Consider the following 17,330-nt stretch of genomic DNA (forward strand, 5'->3'; position numbering starts at 1 on the left):
GGCCAACTTTGCTCCAATGGAGCCTTGGCTGCAGGAGGGGAAGAGAGAGACAGAGAGGAAGGAGAGGGGGAGGGGTGGAGAAGCAGATGGGCGCTTCTCCTGTGTGCCCTGGCCGGGAATTGAACCCAGAACTCATGCACACCAGGCCGACGCTCTACCACTGAGCCAATCAGACAGGGCCCTATTCTTAATTTTTTGAGGAACCACCATACTGTCTTCCATAGTGGTTGTACTAATTTGCATTCCCATCAACAGTGGATGAGGGTTCCTTTTTTTCCACAGCCTCTCCAACACTTCTTATTACCTGTCTTGTTGATCATAGTCAATCTAACAGGTGTGAGGTAGTATCTCATTGTAGTTTTTTTTTTTTTTTCAAATTTTTTTTTTTATTTATTTATTCATTTTTAGAGAGGAGAAAGAGAGAGAGAGAGGAGAGAGAGACAGTGAGAGAGAAGGGGGAGGAGCTGGAAGCATCAACTCCCATATGTGCCTTGACCAGGCAAGCCCAGGGTTTTGAACAGGCGACCTCAGCATTTCCAGGTCGACGCTTTATCCACTGCGCCACCACAGGTCAGGCTCATTGTAGTTTTGATTTGCATTTCTCTACTATCTAGTGAAGATGAGCATCTTTTTCATATATCTATGAGCCATTTGTATTTTTTCTTGGGAAAAGTGTTGGTTCATATCCTCTTCCTATTTTTTTATTGAATTCTTTGCTTGTTTTTTGTGAGTTATTTGTATATTTTGGATATTAATGGATATTAACCCCTTATCTGAGCTGATATTTGCAAATATCATCTCCCATTTAGTTGGCTCTGTTTTGTTGTCAATTTCTTTTGCTGTGCAGAAGCTTCTTTGTTTGATATAGTTTCATTCATTTATTTTTGCCTTTGCTTCCCTTGCCTTTGGCGTCAAATTCATAAAATGTTCTCTGTGGCCAAGATCCATGAGTTTAGTACCTATGTTTTCTTTTATGTAATATATTGTTTCAGGTCTTATATTTAGGTCTTTGATCCATTTTGAATTAATTTTAATACAAGGGGACAAACTGTAGTCGAGTTTCATTCTTTTGCATGTGGCTTACCAGTTTTCCCAGCACCATTTGTTGAAGAGGCTTTCCTTTCTCCATTCTGTGTTTTGGCTCCTCTGTTGAAGATGATTGTTCATATATATATGTGGTTTGCTATTCGAGGTTTTTAATGGTTCCATACAAACCTGGTGATTTTTTGTTCCATTTCTTTAAAAAAAAAAATGACATTGGGATTTTGATGGGACTTACGTTAAATGTGTGTATTGCTTTGGGTAATATGGCCATTTTAACTATATTTATTCTTCCTGTCCAAGAACATGGGATATTTTTCCATTTCATTGTGTCTGTTTCAATTTCCTTTAATAATAATTTGTAGTTTTCAGTATATAGATTCTTTACATTCTTTGTTATGTTAATTCTTAGGTAATTTTTTTGTTGCAAGTATAAAAGAGATTATTTTTTTGAGTTCATTTTCCAAAGTTTTATTGTTAGTATATATAAAAGCAATAGACTTCTGTATATTAATTTTGTATCCTGCAACCTTACTGTATTGTTTTATTGTTTTAATAGTCTTTCTGTGGAATCTTTGGGGTTTTCTATATACAGGATCATGTCATCTGCAAAAGTGAAACCTTTACTTCTTCTTTTCCAATATGAATATCTTTTATTTCTTTCTCTTGTCTGACTACTGTGGCTAGAACTTTCAGCATTATGTTGAATAGGAGTGGAGAGAGTGGGCAGCCTTGTCTTGTTCTTGATTTTGGAGGAAAAGCTTTCAGTTTTTTACCATGTAGTATGATGTTAGCTGATGGTTTGTCATATATGGCCTTTATTATGTTGAGGTATTTTCCTTCTATACCGATTTTATTGACTATTTTAAACATAAAATCGAATGCCTTCTCTGCATCTGTTGATAGGATCATATGATTTTTGTTCTTTGTTTTATTGATATGGTGTATTATGTTAATTGTTTCACATATGTTGAACCATCCTTGTGATCCTGGGATGAATCTCACTTGATCGTGATGTATTATTTTTTTAACATGTTGTTGTATTTAATCTGTTAATATTTTGTTCAGAATTTTTGCATCTGTATTAATTGGAGATATTGGTCTATAGTTTAATTTTTTTGTACTGTCCTTGCCAGGTTTTGGTATGAGGGTTATGTTGGCCTCATAAAATATATTTGGAAGTATTGCTTCTTCTTCAATTGTTTGGAAGGCTTTGAGAAGGATAGGAACCATATCTTCTATGACTGTTTGGTAGAATTCACTAGTGTAGTCGTCTGGTCCTGGACTTTTATTTTGGGGGAGGTTTTTGATAGTTGTTTCTATTTCCTCCCTGCTTATGGGTCTATTTAGGCTTTCTACTTTTTTGTGACTCAGTCTAGGAAGATTTTATAGTTCTAGAAACTTACCCATTTCTTCTAGATTGTTGATTATGGTGGCATATAGTTTTTCTTAGTATTCTACAATACTAAGAAATACTAAGAATACTAAGATCCTTTTTATACCTATGATATATTTGGTAATTTCTCTTCTTTTATTTCTGATTTTGTTTATATGAGTCCTTTCTCTTTTTTTCTTAGTGAGTCTTGCCAGTGGTTTGTTAATTTTATTGATCTTTTCAAAAAAACAGCTCTTTGTTGTATTAATTTTTTCTGTGTTTTTTTTTTTTTGTTCTGTATTTCATTTATTGCTGCTCTAATTTTTATTATTTTCTTTCTCTGCTGGTTTTGGGTTGCCTTTGTTCTTCTTTTTCTAGTTTCTTAAGATGTGATGTTAAGTTGTTTACTTGGGTTCTCTTTCTTTTTTTTTCTTTTTTTTTTACAGAGACAGAGAGAGAGTCAGAGAGAGGGATAGACAGGGACAGACAGACAGGAACGGAGAGATGAGAAGCATCAATCATTAGTTTTTCGTTGCGCATTGTGACACCTTAGTTGTTCATTGATTGCTTTCTCATATGTGCCTTGACCACAGCCTTCAGCAGACCAAGTAAGCCCTTGCTCGAGCCAGCAACCTTGGGTCCAAGCTGGTGAGCTTTTGCTCAAACCAGATGAGCCCACGCTCAAGCTGGCAACCTCGGGGTCTTGATCTTGGGTCCTCGGCATCCCAGTTCAACACTCTATTCACTGCGTCACCGCTTGGTCAGGCTCTCCTGTTTTTTGATATAAGCCTGTAATGATATAAACTTCCCTCATATTACTGCTTTTGTGGCATCCCAGTGATTTTGATATGTCATTTTGTCATTTTCATTTTTCTATATATATCTTTTGATCTCTGCTTTTATTTCTTCTTTGATCCAGTCATTTTTTAAAAGTATGTTGTTTAATTTTCATATTTATGTGGGTTTCTTTACTTCCTTATTGTAGTTGAATTCTGATTTCAAAGCCTTATGGTCAGAAAATATGCTTGGTATAATTTCAGTTTTTCTGAATTTGTTGTTGTTAGTTTTGTGCCCAGCATATGGTCTATTCTTGAGAATGTTCCATGTACACTGGAGAAAAATGTATACTCTGAAGTTCTAAGAGGAAATGTCCTGTAGAGGTCTATTATGTCCATTTGTTCTAGTGTTTCAATTAAGGCCGATATTTCTTTATTGATTTTATGTTTGAATGAATGATCTAAAATCATCAATTAAGATATCTAAGGATGATTGTGTTTTGTCTATTTCTATTTTTAGGTCAGTTAGTAGATGTCTTACATATTTGGTGCTCCCAGGTTTGGTGCTCCCAGGTTTGGTGCATATATATTAAGAAGTATTATGTCTTCTTGATACAATGTCCCCTTTATCATTATAGGACCATTTCTTGGTTACCAATGGGGCTGCCCTTTGTCCATCTCAGGCTATTCTCAAAACTTCTCTTGAAACAGAACACACTATCATAGTAACAAATGTAATTTACCGAGGTAAGTCTTCTAACCTGAACTTAGAAGGAAACCATTAAAAAAAGTTTTTTTTGTTGAAGTGTTCCATATGGTAGGCTCTGACACATATCTCATTGCAAATGCTCTTGTTCTTATGACCCAACGTCTTCCTAAATTGAAAGGTTTCCTTAAAAATATATATTCTGACTAAATGTAGATGATATTTTGCATATACAAAATTGTTGAACTTTTAAAAATATACCTAGGACCAAAATATGTCTTCATGCTGACAGGACTTGCTCATAGTTCAACAAGACATAACTCTATTTTGACATTTCCTGTAGAGGGAAATAGTTTTGAATATATACAGTAAGAATTGTGGAGAGCATCAGTCACTGAGATTTTTATATGTAATTGTTGAATATCATTGTTCATTTTGATTCCTGCATTACTTTAATAAGATTTTTTAAAATCTTTTTTAAAATTTTGATTTTAGAGAGAGAAGAAGGGAAAGGGGGAGGAAAAAGAGTGAGAAGCATCAATTCGTAGTTGCTTCACTTTACTTTTGCATTAATTGCTTCTTATACATGCCTTGATAGGGGGCTCAACCTGAGCCAGTGAACCCTTGCTCAACCAGTGACCTTGGACTCAAGCCAGTGACTTTGTGATCATGTTGATGATCCTATGCTCAAGTCAAGGAGCCTGGGGTTTCAAACTGGTGATCTCAGCATTCTGGGTTGACTCTCTGCCCACTGTGCCAGCACCATTAAGGCTAAATCAACTAAAGTGTATGGATGCCAACAGGGACCTTTCAGCTTTCTCCTAGTACTATGCTCTATAGAGCTGTTGGCAGGAAGAAATGCATTTTGCTATTTCAGATGTCCCTGGTAGCTGAACTGCTTGTGGATAATATATTGTTGAGGGAATAGTGTCTGGCTCATCAGATTCAAATTTGTCGCTTACATTTTCTAGAATGTATGATATAATGAGAATAATTTGAACTAAGTCCACTAAAGGCTGTCTAAAATTTATATCAAGTTGCAATTTGAACAAAAGTAAAAACATATAAATTCTTTTTGAGTAAATATACATAATTCAAGAATACTTCAGAAGAGAAAGTAAAAAGCCAAATGACATGAGGTTCTTTCCATGTGTCAGGATTTTAACTAGTGGCCTCATGTGGAGGCCCAGTGACCCCCAGAAGATAGCTCACTTCCATTTTCTGCATGTCCAGGGAGTATTCAGGGAGAAATCTAACCCCATGATGGGAAGCCCATGCATGTTGGAGGTGGCAGGCAGGGGTTATGCGTGCTTTTGGAGGAGGGAGAGCAAGAGAAAACCCTCTTGCCATAATGTGCCATTTGGATCTATTGGAAACACTGAAGTTGACACTGGGGGGAAGACAAGCTTGACAGCCAAGAAGAGACTCTGAGGGGAAAGGTTGAGACCCTCCTGTCTCAAAAGGAGTAGCAGTTGGTGCCCAGGGAAGGAATCAGATGTGCCACTGGGATATTCAGATACTGAGGTTCCACTGCTAGAGCAGAGTTTTAATCACTATTGAGTTGACTCAGGTCTGCAACCTCCTGTCTTGAGATGAGAAGGTTCTGTTCAGCCTCCCATACCCTTACCCAGTGATCATGAGCTTTTAGTTCAAGAAATGCTTCTTTTCCACCAAACTTCAAGGCCTTTCACTAGCTTTTGAGTTTTCTAGCTCCTCATTCCTGTGGCTTATCTTGTCATGTACTATAGAACTTTCCCCCTCTAACTCCCAAGTCTTGGTCAGTCTGTAAAGTAATAGCTTGAGAAGCTCTTCCTGACAAAGTTCAGTCATATCATTTTCCCTTTCTTGAAGATACCTTTGTGTTGTGTGTGTGTGTGTGTGTGTGTGTGTGCGCGCGCGCGCGTGTACACACGTGCCTGAGAGAATTACTTTGGGGGAGTGGACAGTTTTCTAGTCTCAGAACTTCTGTAATTGCTTCTTGGTGCTGGCAGCCTTGGTGACCTTGGGTATGTTGAAGGTCACACTCTGGCTCGGGGCAGAGCTCACCGTTACAATGTTACTGATCTGGACATCTCTGAAGCAGGGGGACAGGTACATTGACATGTTCTTATAGTGCTTCTCCAAGTAGTTGTACTTACAGATGTAGTGGAGGTAGTCTTTGCAGTGACAGTAGTCCTTGAATCTTCATCTTGGTCACCATGCCAAACAAGATGCACCCTCAGATGGAGACATTACTGATCAAGAGGCATTTCTTGTTAATGTAGGTGCCCTCAGTGGCCTCCTTGGGCATCTTGAAACCCAGACCAATGTTTGGTAGCTTCTCTTTGCCAGTTTCTCCAAGAAGGATCCTTTGCTTATTTTGAATGATGGTGGGCTGCTTTTGGTAGGGATGCTCAATCTGTAAATCATATTCATTTCAGCATTTATGTTCTGTTGGGCAAACAATTGTGTAACAAGTGTGTTATAGTTACAAACTATAAATGAGCAAACATATATATCATATTTACAAACTTACTTGACCAACAGCCCCACAGTATTTATTAGTAGAGTAATAGCGCAACTCTGTTTCTTTTTCATGTTCTTTTTAAGTGAGAGACAGAGACAGAGAGACAGGGTGGGAAAGAGATGAGAAGAAGCTCAGTTCATAGTTGCGGCATCTTAGTTGTTCATTGGTTGCTTTCTCATATGTGCCTTGACTGGGGGGCTCCAGCCGAGCCAGCCAGCCACCTCGGGCTTAAGCCAGCAAATATAGGGTCATGTCTGTGATCCCATGCTCAAGCCAGCGACCTCAACATTTTGAACCTGGGTCCTCAGCATCCCAGGCTGACACTCTACTCATTGAGGTACCGTCTGGTCAGGCTCTTTTCCATGTTCTTTTGCTTCTTGTGGCCATTTAATTTTTTCTTTCCTTTTTTTTTTATAAGGTTTTTAAAATTATTTTTAAAGAAAAGAAGAAAAAGTGAGAAGTATCAACTCATGGTTGCTTCGCTTTAGTTGTTCATTGAATGTTTGTTGTATGTGCCTTGACCCAGCAAGCCCAGGGTTTCGAATTCATGACATCAGTGTTCCAGGTCAGTGCTCTGTCACTGCACCATTACAGGTCAGGCCGTTTGGTTTTTTCATTTCATGGGGATACAGTATGGAAAATTTATAGCACCCGATTTACAGAACCATGAGAAGTGCTTTGTGGAGCTCTTGAAAGCTACAGCTTCCTCTATCTTTGAATCCTGTCTCTGAAAGTGGGTGTAGGAAGAAGCTGTGTATCTGTCTCCTCTAAGCTAGTATTACAAGAAATGCTCTTGTGGAGAGGCATACTTTTTGCAAAAAGGCACACTCCAGATGCCTCATGTTAGAGTGCAAAATGGCTGCCTGTGGTTGAAAATAAGTTGGTATGTAGAGACTTTAGCACATTTAATTAAAAGTACTGTGCTAAAAGAAATTGTAGCAATTATATATTATTAACCTAAGTGGTGCCAACGCTTTGAAGTTGTTTGTTATGGCCCATTATTTTCCTTGACTGCATGCCATCTGAGATTGAGCTGGCTGTTCGGTTATGGAGGTAGTTATAAGAAGAGCACCATAGTAAAACCAAGTACAGAATTATGATCTTTGGCGCTCTGTGCCGTACATCCAAGCTATTGCTGAGTGAATCCAGTCTTTTGCTGCTACGTTAGTTTGACTGTGTGATGTTGCTTTCCCTGCCCATTCCCCAGTCAGGCATTGTTTACTTTATTGGAAAATACATGTTGTCTGTGGTGACTAAAAACATGGTGTCATTTTGGGGCTTAAAGGGAGGAGAAAGGGAGGTTGAAATGAATGAATAAGGAGATTGAAGATCTGAGAGCAGTGCTGGGTCTATTATCATACAAAAACCAGGCTTTGCAAGTGTAGGGCTTATACATTATTATATGTGTGGTGAGCAGCAGGGGAGGGATTTCTTGCTAACATGAGATCAGAATGCGTTTTTCTGTATTAATAACTGCAAGGTGGCAACGGTTTCAGTGAAAAAGAATAAAATAAGCTTCTAGATCTGATTTTATCATTTTAGGCTGTGCTCAGCTGCACTTATTAAATAGGTTTATTGAGTGCCCATGACATAGTTGACAGCTAAAAATGACTAGGAATCAATGGGCCAACCCCTTTATTCTGCAGAAGAGAAAACTGAAACTAGAGGCCAATTAATTTGCCTAAGTGACTTGTCACCAGTTTGAGGGCTCAGACCTCCAACTCTGTCCCCACTTCAGATGCCATTTGCATGTTTTGGGGGATCATTTGGGTTCTAGTCAACTAGCTATAACCCTCACCTCAGGTACAGTCATTTGCTAGAATGGTTCTCAGGAAAACAGTTTTCTAACTAGATGACCAATTTATTATAAAAGGATACAGCTGAGGAACACGTGATGGAAAACATGCTTAGGGCAATGTATAGGGACAGTGGTGAGGTGCTCACAGGCCCTCTCTAGGAGTGCCATCCGCCCAGCACCTCCGTGATCTCTCCAACTTGGAACCTCTCCGAACCCTGTCCTCTTGGGTTGTTATGGAGGCTTCATTACTTAGGCACATTTGATTAAACCATTGGTGGTTAATTAAAGCTCCAGCCCCTCTCTGCTCCCTGGAAGTGTGGGGTAGAGTTGAAAGTTCCAATCCTCCAGTGGTTTGATTCAGCCGGTTTGCACCGGTTCGGCAGAACTGATACCAGTACCGATTTTTTTGGTTGAGATCGGCGAACTGGTTGTTAAAATGGCACTTGTAACCAGGGTTCTCTCTAAGGTGGGCGCTTGGGCAGCCACCCAATGTGGAAATCACAAATTTATATTTCTTACTCTTTTTTTTAACATTCATTGGTGCAACAGTGTATGGTAAGTGCCCGTAGTAATGTTTATTTCATCCATTGGTGAAGAAAATTGCAAGTGAGGATGCCAATCAAGAAGCAATATGGGAATATCTTAAATAATAGTTTTATTGTATTTTGTCAGGTATTATTTAGTATTTTTTCATTAATATTTTTAAAATTTTTCTTATAATCTAGTTTTGTGTACCTCTTTTATTGTTCTTAAGTATTAAATGCATGAAAAAATAAACTACTTTTTGGTACATGTTTTTTTATAGTACTTAAAACGGTCATTAGAGCCCAGAACTGGTTCTTAAATTATTTGAATCCCACCACTGCAATCCTCTAATCATATGGTTGGCTCCCTGATAACCGGTCCTTCATGAACATAATCCCAGGGAAGTTGAACGGACTTGTTTTGAATAACACTCTTATCACTTCAGAAATTCCAAGGGTTTTAGAAGCTCTGTGCCAGAAACTATGGACAAAGACCAAAATATATTCCCATTATAAATCACAATAACACACGTAGCAACTAGTCTCTACCTATTTAAATGTCATAAGAGTTGTGGGAACCATCCAGTTGATCAGAAGCCCAGGTGGCAACCTGGATTTGCGATTGACATCTGAAATGGAGCAGTCTTGTAGGGCTGAACCCTTAACTGTGGGATCTGATGCTATTGTTAGGTGTATAGTTGACTATTGAAATACAGATAAAAATTATTTAAAAATATGTGTACTTAAAAATTCAGTTCCTCCATCATAAAACCATCTTTAGATTATTTTGGTTAGCACTGTTCTATCCGTTTCCATTTACTATGAATCTAGACATGGGCTCTAAAGACCTGAATTTGAATTCCACATTCACTGTTCACCCTATTATATAAGCTGTAAGGTCTCAGGAAGGGCCTTAACCCAGACACAATGCTGCTTTTCTTTTGGTAAAATGAAGTTACATATCCTCCAGTTTCTGAAATGCTTCATGTCACACCTAAAGTGTTTACGTAAAGGTAGAAGTTGGGGTTGTTAACTTGGTTTCTATTGAAAAATACTGGCACTAGGAGGTCTTTGACTCATTGCTTGCTTCATGGGGAATTCATAGTATATATGGGGTCTCCGATTCTTCAGCTCTGTGAGTGAATTCTGATCCTGCAACAGTAGGTGGATGAATGCCTTTATTCTTTGATAAGGCATTGTATTCTGCCAAACTTTTCCCTGGGGTCTGTTCTTCACTGGGTTTAGTTGGGTTTTTTTTTTTTTTTATAAATGAAGTATAATGGTTAAGATGGTGGGCTTTACCAACAGTTTGTTCTGCCAGCTCTGCCAAACATACTCACTGTGTGACATTGGCAGTTTGAATCTGTTTTCTCATCAATAAATGGGATAATAAAAGGACATATGCCATACCATAGAGTTTCTATAGGAGTTAAATGCTATCGTACCAATGTACTTAGTCTAGTGCCCAGAACTTAGTAAGTGCTCAATAAATTGCTGTTGTAAATAATAGGATGATGAGTAGTATGGAAAACACATTGCAGAATATTCTAGTGGAAGTATCTGGTATGAATACAAAGTCAAAGTACAGAGATTAAGCACTCAAGAAGAAAAGATGTAACATTGAAAGTTTTGTGATTTATAAGGGATGGGATTCTTCCCTGAACCTATAATCGCTCAACTCAGGGCAACAGGCTTCTAGTTCCCCTTTTGTGTTCCCCTTTCCTCTCACAGAATCTTAAAGGCAAATTAATGCCTAAGAGAAACAGGCAAGCAATGCCCATGCATAGAACCTACAGTGTGAGAGACTGTAGGGAAAGGAAAGGATTGCACCAAACTGAAGAACGAGTATGTACCCTGGTCGAGTGGTCTAAAATCCACTGCTAAGCTTCAGCTAATTGCTACCATGAAGAAAGAGAATGTTAGAAAATTTAAATGTTTATATGAGTATCTCTAAATTTCCAGTATTAACTCAAGTTTTATTTCAAACTCTATACATACTAGACTGTGTCTGTCGAGGTAAAAAAACATTCAAATCTGTAAAAAAATTTTGTAAGAGCCAACACTGATGACAATTACTGGGAAGAAAGCAAGATGTCAGATGCTTCAAAGACTGACAGTTTCACAGTTTCTTTTATCATTTGAAATTAGGGAGGGAATTTTATGCATTTCAAATGAAGACAGTTTATGTGAGAATGGGAGCAAGCCCGGCCAGGATTGCTTTACAGGCTAGTGAACAAGATTATATGCTCTAAAACAGGGGTAGTCAACCTTTCTATACCTACCACCCACTTTTGTATCTCTTAGTAGTAAAATTTTCTAACCGCCCACCGGTTCCACAGTAATGGTGATTTATAAAGTAGGGAAGTAACTTTACTTTATAAAATTTATAAAGCAGAGTTACAGCAAGTTAAAGCATATAATAATAATTATTTACCAAGTACTTTATGTCATATTTTTGCTAAGTTTGGCAGAATAAATCTTTATAAAACAACTTACTAGATCAATAGTTAAATCTATCTTTTTATTTATACTTTGGTTGCTCCGCTACCGCCCACCATCAAAGCTGGAACTCTCACTAGTGGGTGGAAGGACCAGATTGACTACCACTGCTCTAAAAGGTGGTTAGCTTTTAGAAGGAGGGGTATAAAAAGAGGCATTTCAAAGGTATGTTAACCTAGATACACAGAAACAATGGACAGGGCTTGCTTAAGATAAACCTCATATAGGCCTGCAGCATGACTGCTACCATACCCTGCCCAGTTAGTAATTTATGATCAGATTAACCTGTGAGGTTACTTTAGGTTGGATTTGTTATAGAGTCCTGTTTTGTCCATATGAATCCAGTGGTCAGAAAATTCATTGGTCAACAGAGCCAAATATCAACAGTACGACTGTTGAAATTTCTTGTGAGAGCCAAATTTTTAAAACTTAAACTATATAGGTAGGTACATTCCTTATCGAGGTAGCGCCTGCACGTGGTATTTTGTGGAAGAGCCACACTCAAGGGGCCAAAGAGTCGCATGTGGCTCGCGAGCTGCAATTTATCTACCAGGGAGTTAGGCTAATATTAAGATGACCAAATTTTTACAATGAAAAGGAGGACAAAAATAAATTGAAGAAAACAATATTGTAAATAAAAGAAACATTTTATTCATTGCAACAATAATACACTATAATACTGATAAATGCACAATAAAAACATTTGTAATATTTTATATTATAATTTACTTACATGCCTATTAATTTTTAATAATAATTGTAAGAAAAAATACTCATTTAGATACAAATATGTCACATCACATGCAATGCATCAACTCTGCATGGATCATATACGGACATTTACAGATTAGTCTTCCAATATCAAGAAGGAGGACATGTAGGAGGACAATTTTTGAGGGAGGACAGAACTGCAAAAGAAGGACTGTCCTCCCTAAAGGAGGACAATTGGTCACTGTAAAGCCAGTAGCCACGGCCACTATCAGAGCCACCTGGCCTGTGAAGTTTCGCATTTAATTTGGACAGACGGAAATGAAACAAAACAATGGAGTCAAGAACTGGTGGGCCATTACCTTTAATACTAGCTTGCACCCGGCAGGCAAGAAATACACACAGTGGGAAAATACTTCCCTTTCCATTCAGGGCTCCCAAGGCCACTGACTCATCCGAGTTTCCGAGAATCAAAGGTTTCTACCTCACCAGTCTTATTCACCTCTATTCCCCATTCCTTCTCCTAATACCCCATTCTGGCTGCCTCCTCCATGTGGCTTCCCTGCCCTGCCTCCATGGGCTCTTCCTAGAATGTAATCACTCTTCTGGAACAACGTGATCTCTCTTCCTTTTAAAGCCTTTTGGCGTGAAAGCCCTCCCCCAACACACATTAGTATAATCACGCCCATCCCAAGCAAGAAGGGCAACTAATATTATCACCTGGGTGATTAGCATCCATGTGGGCAGCACCATTTTTAACAAAGTGAGCATAATATATTTTATCTGCTCAACAGTCACCTTACTAATATGCTCCATAATAATATGCAGCCAAATTTAGGAGGGGAAATAGTATGAGAACAAAGGCTACCAAAACTCTGTTTAAGAAAATGTTTGGACATACAAACTGATATTAACTTCACTATTGCTGTAAGATTTATGGCTTGATTATTTGGAACGAAGGGATAGTTTCACCCTCATTAATGAAATCTGTGCACTGTCTATGGGAGGAGGTAAAAAAATGAAAAGGAATTCAGTGAACCATCTATTTAGGCAGTAACTTTTAAACATGCTCTCAAGAATTCCTTTGCTAATAACCCAATTTACCTTGCCTGCTCTTTCAGATATCTTAAAATAGCACGATTTCCCACAGGCTTTTTGAAATGATGGTGCTTCTTCACTTAGTAAAAATGTTTTCTGCATTAGATTTCACTTCATTACATTTTCATTTGGGGAGGGTTGTTTGTTTTTTATTATGAGCCTCAAATTGAATGTGGGAACACAATTAACTCATACAGATCTTTCTGGAGATTTCATTTTGGTTAGCATTTGGATTCGGGGGTGGGAAATAGATTTATTTCCCCTTGAAATTTTTCAGAGATATTTCTCGATATTAATATAGTAATCAGAAAACACCAGGGCACAGAAGGTCTACTCACCTGAAGCTGAATGTGTTTCAAACACTGAGAAAAGCAAGATTCTGTTAGGTGAGGTGGTGTGTCTCATTCTCAGCACCTCACTGTGATAAGAAAGCAGAGCCCAATATATGCTAAACCAGGGGTCTCCAAACTTTTTACACAGGGGGCCGGTTCACTGTCCCTCAGACCGTTGAAGGGCCGGATTATAAAAAAAACTATGAACAAATCCCTATGCACACTGCACATATCTTATTTTAAAGTAAAAAACAAAATGGGAACAAATACAATATTTAAAATAAAGAACAAGTAAATTTAAATCAACAAACTGACCAGTATTTCAATGGGAACTATGGGCCTGCTTTTGGCTAATGAGATGGCCAATGTTCGGTTCCATATTTGTCACTGCTAGCTGTAACAAGTGATATGATGTGCTTCCGGAGCCATGACGCCGGAAGTAGTACTGTATGTGAGCAACACCGCGCTTTGTGGCACCTCCACCTCCAGGAGCACAGGATGGATGCTCCTCTCACTGACCACCAATGAAAGAGGTGCCCCTTTCGGAAGTGCGGAGGCTGGATAAATAGCCTCAGGGGGCCGCATGCGGCCTGTGGGCCATAGTTTGGGGACCCCTATGCTAAACCAACCAAAGTTTATCCTACAAACTATTAAGAGAGTAAAGGAAGTACTTCCTGTGAAATACAGCTAGTATTGGCCTTTAAAGGGCTGCAATGTGAGAAGCTGTGAGCATAATGCATACTTGCAGTGGGGACTCCCAACGGGATTTCCTGGGCTAGCTAGGAAACTTATTAGAAGTCTTTTAATTCATTCAGAAATGTGGACACCAATATGGCTGTTCAGAGCTTGGTTTCGCAGTTATGAAATTAGATCACTAATACAGTCAGCTCAGGACATGCCATTTCTCTCTTCTTTCCTCCCTGCCCCCCCCTCCTTTCCTTCCTTCCTTCCTTCCTTCCTTCCTTCCTTCCTTCCTTCCTTCCTTCCTTCCTTCCTTCCTTCCTTCCTTCCTTCCTTCTTCTCTTTCTTTCTTTCTTTCTTTCTTTCTTTCTTTCTTTCTTTCTTTCTTTTTCCCTCCCTCCCTCCCTCCCTTCCTTCTCTTTCTTTTCTTTTTCTTTCTTCCTTTTTCCTTCACCCTTCTTTCCTTCCTTCCTTCCTTCCTTCCTTCCTTCCTTCCTTCCTTCCTTCCTTCCTTCCTTCCTTCCTCCCCCTCTCCCCCCCTCCCTCCCCCCCTCCCTCCCTCTGTTTTTTAAGATTTTAGTTACTGATTTTTTTTTTTTTTTTTTTAGAAAGAGGAGGCAGTGAGGAGGAGCAGTAAGCATCAACTCATAGTAGTTGCTTCTCATATGTGCCTTGGCCAGGCAAGCCCAGGGCTTCCAACTGGAGACCTCAGTGTTTCAGGTCGACATTTTATCCACTGTGCCAACACAGATCAGGCAATATTTTATTTTCTGTTCTCTCCAATTGCATTTAACTTGTTTCTCAACTTTGAAACAAATGATCGCCACATGAAGAGCCCTGCATAAATCTAATTGCTTAAAATTAGTTTGCATGTTTTTTATTACTTTTCTTAACACTTTTACTGTTTTTATCACATTTGCTTATTTCCAAGGGTCATGCAACCTCACTCTGTACCAAATTGATCTCTCCTTTCTCTGGATTCTGTCTGTATTTCTCATTTGGTCACTCCAGCAGTGGTTTTTCAACTTTTTTCATCTCACGACACACATAAAATAATTATAAAACTTCTGTAGCACACCAAAAAAAATTTTTTTTGCCTGACAAGAAAATAGGTATAATTTTGAATCATTCACACCAGATGGCTATTGTTGTGTTGGCTGTTGTCATTTTTTTATTTCACAGTCTAAGGGGGAAGAGGTCAGTGCCCCTGACTAAATAGTCAAGCCGTACAAGTTTTTAAGAATTCTTGTGGCACACAGTTGAAAATCACTGGTATATAGTATTATTTATCTTGATCTCACTATTGGATTATAAACATTTTAAGGATAACACAATCTTTTATTTCTCTTGTATATAGTGTATTCATGTATTTTATTTTAGACTTATTTATTCGTTTTTAGAGAGAGAAGAGAGAGGGGGTGAGAGAGAGAGAGAGAGAGAAAGGGGGAGGAGCAGGAAGCATCAACTCCCATATGTGCCTTGACCAGGCAAGCCCAGGGTTTTAAAACATCAACCTCAGCATTCCAGGCTGACGCTTTATCCACTGCACTACCGCAGGCCAGGCTCATGTATTAGCACAACATTTAGGACATTTTTTTTTACAATATAAGCTTTTAATAAGTATTTTATGGCCTGACCAGGCAGTGGCGCAGTGGAGAGAGCGTCAGACTAGGACAGAGGACCTAGGTTTGAAATTCTGAGGTCACTGGCTTGATAGTGGGATCATAGACATGACCCCATGGTCACTGGCTTGAGCCCAAAGGTCGCTGGCTTAAAGCCCAAGGTCACTGTCTTGAGCAAGGGGTCATTCGCTCTGCTGGAGCCCCCTCAATCAAGGCACATATGAGAAAACAATCAGTGAACAACTAAGGAGCAGAAAAAAAGACTTAGTGCTTCTCATCTCTCTCCCTTCCTGTTTGTCCCTATCTGTCTCTGTCTCTTGCTAAAAAAATAAAATAGTATTGTGTGATAGAATACTACTGAGTCATAAAAAAAATAGAAAGAAAAAAAAGAAAAAGAAAAAAAGGTTGAGCTTGACCAGATAGTGGCACAGTAGATAGAGCATTGGCCTGGGACAATGAGGACCCAGGTTTTAAACCCCAAAGTCACTGGCTTGCGCACAGGTTCACCAACTTGTACCAGGGAGTGGTCACTGGCTTGAGTATGGGATCATAGACATGATCCCATGCTCACTGGCTTGAGCCCAAAGGTTGCTAGCTTGAAGCTCAAGGTCACTGGCTTGAGCCCAAGGTCACTGGCTTGAGCAAGGGGTCCTGGCTTGTCTGGAGCACCCCGGTCTAGGCACATATGAGAAAGCAATCAATGAGCAACTAAGGTATTGCAACTATGAGCTGATGATCTCTCTCCTTTCCTGTCTGTCCTGTCTGTTTCTCACTTAAAAAAAATGAAATCTTGTCATTTGCAACAATATGGATGGCCCTTGAGGGTATGATGCTAAGTGAAGTAAGTGAGATGGAAAAAAAACCCCACATATGATTTCATTTATGTGGAATATGAAACAAAAACAAACAAATGAACAAACAAAACAAAAACAGGCCCTGGCCGGTTGGCTCAGCAGTAGAGCGTTGGCCTGGCGTGCGGGGGACCCCGGTTCGATTCCCAGCCAGGGCACATAGGAGAAGCGTCCATTTGCTTCTCCACCCCCCCACCCCCTCCGTCCTCTCTGTCTCTCTCTTCCCCTCCTGCAGCCAAGGCTCCATTGGAGCAAAGATCGCCCGGGCGCTGGGGATGGCTCCTTGGCCTCTGCCCCAGGCACTAGAGTGGCTCTGGTCGTGGCAGAGCGACGCCCCGGAGGGGCAGAGCATCGCTCCCTGGTGGGCAGAGCGTCGTGCCGGGTGGATCCCGGTAGGGCGCATGCGGGAGTCTGTCTGACTGTCGCTCCCGGTTTCCAGCTTCAGAAAGAAAAAACAAAAACAAAAACAAAAACAAAAAACAAAAACAAACATATAGCTCTATACAAAGATTGTTGGTTACCAGAGGTGAACAGGGATGGGGGAGGGCAAAATGACCAGGACCAGCCTACAACCTTGGCATATTGAGATGATGCTCTAACCAACTGAGCTACCCAGCCAGAGCCTATCCTGAAATTGCGTTAATCATTTGTTGCCAAAATTGCTACAATACATTATTCACCAGCACCTATGCTCCTTTCTTCTTTAAACTTCCCAAGTTTTAGCTGGACACGTGCCTTCTAAAGACTGTTTCACATGTTCCCTTGCAGTTACATACATCCTGCGACCAAGTTCTGACCCTGTGATGTAAACAG

General features: G+C 39.5%; 1 protein-coding gene and 1 pseudogene across 2 annotated transcripts in view; one reads left to right on the forward strand and one right to left on the reverse strand.

Annotated features, from left to right (window-relative positions):
- SRGAP1 (SLIT-ROBO Rho GTPase activating protein 1) overlaps nt 1-17,330 on the forward strand; it is a 321,179-nt gene that overhangs the window by 41,726 nt on the left and 262,123 nt on the right. The window lies entirely within an intron of this gene.
- On the reverse strand, nt 5,855-6,314 carry LOC136323743 (small ribosomal subunit protein uS17-like; annotated as a pseudogene).

This window comes from Saccopteryx bilineata, chromosome 2 (assembly GCF_036850765.1).
Source record: "Saccopteryx bilineata isolate mSacBil1 chromosome 2, mSacBil1_pri_phased_curated, whole genome shotgun sequence".
NCBI classification, from domain to species: domain Eukaryota; kingdom Metazoa; phylum Chordata; class Mammalia; order Chiroptera; family Emballonuridae; genus Saccopteryx; species Saccopteryx bilineata.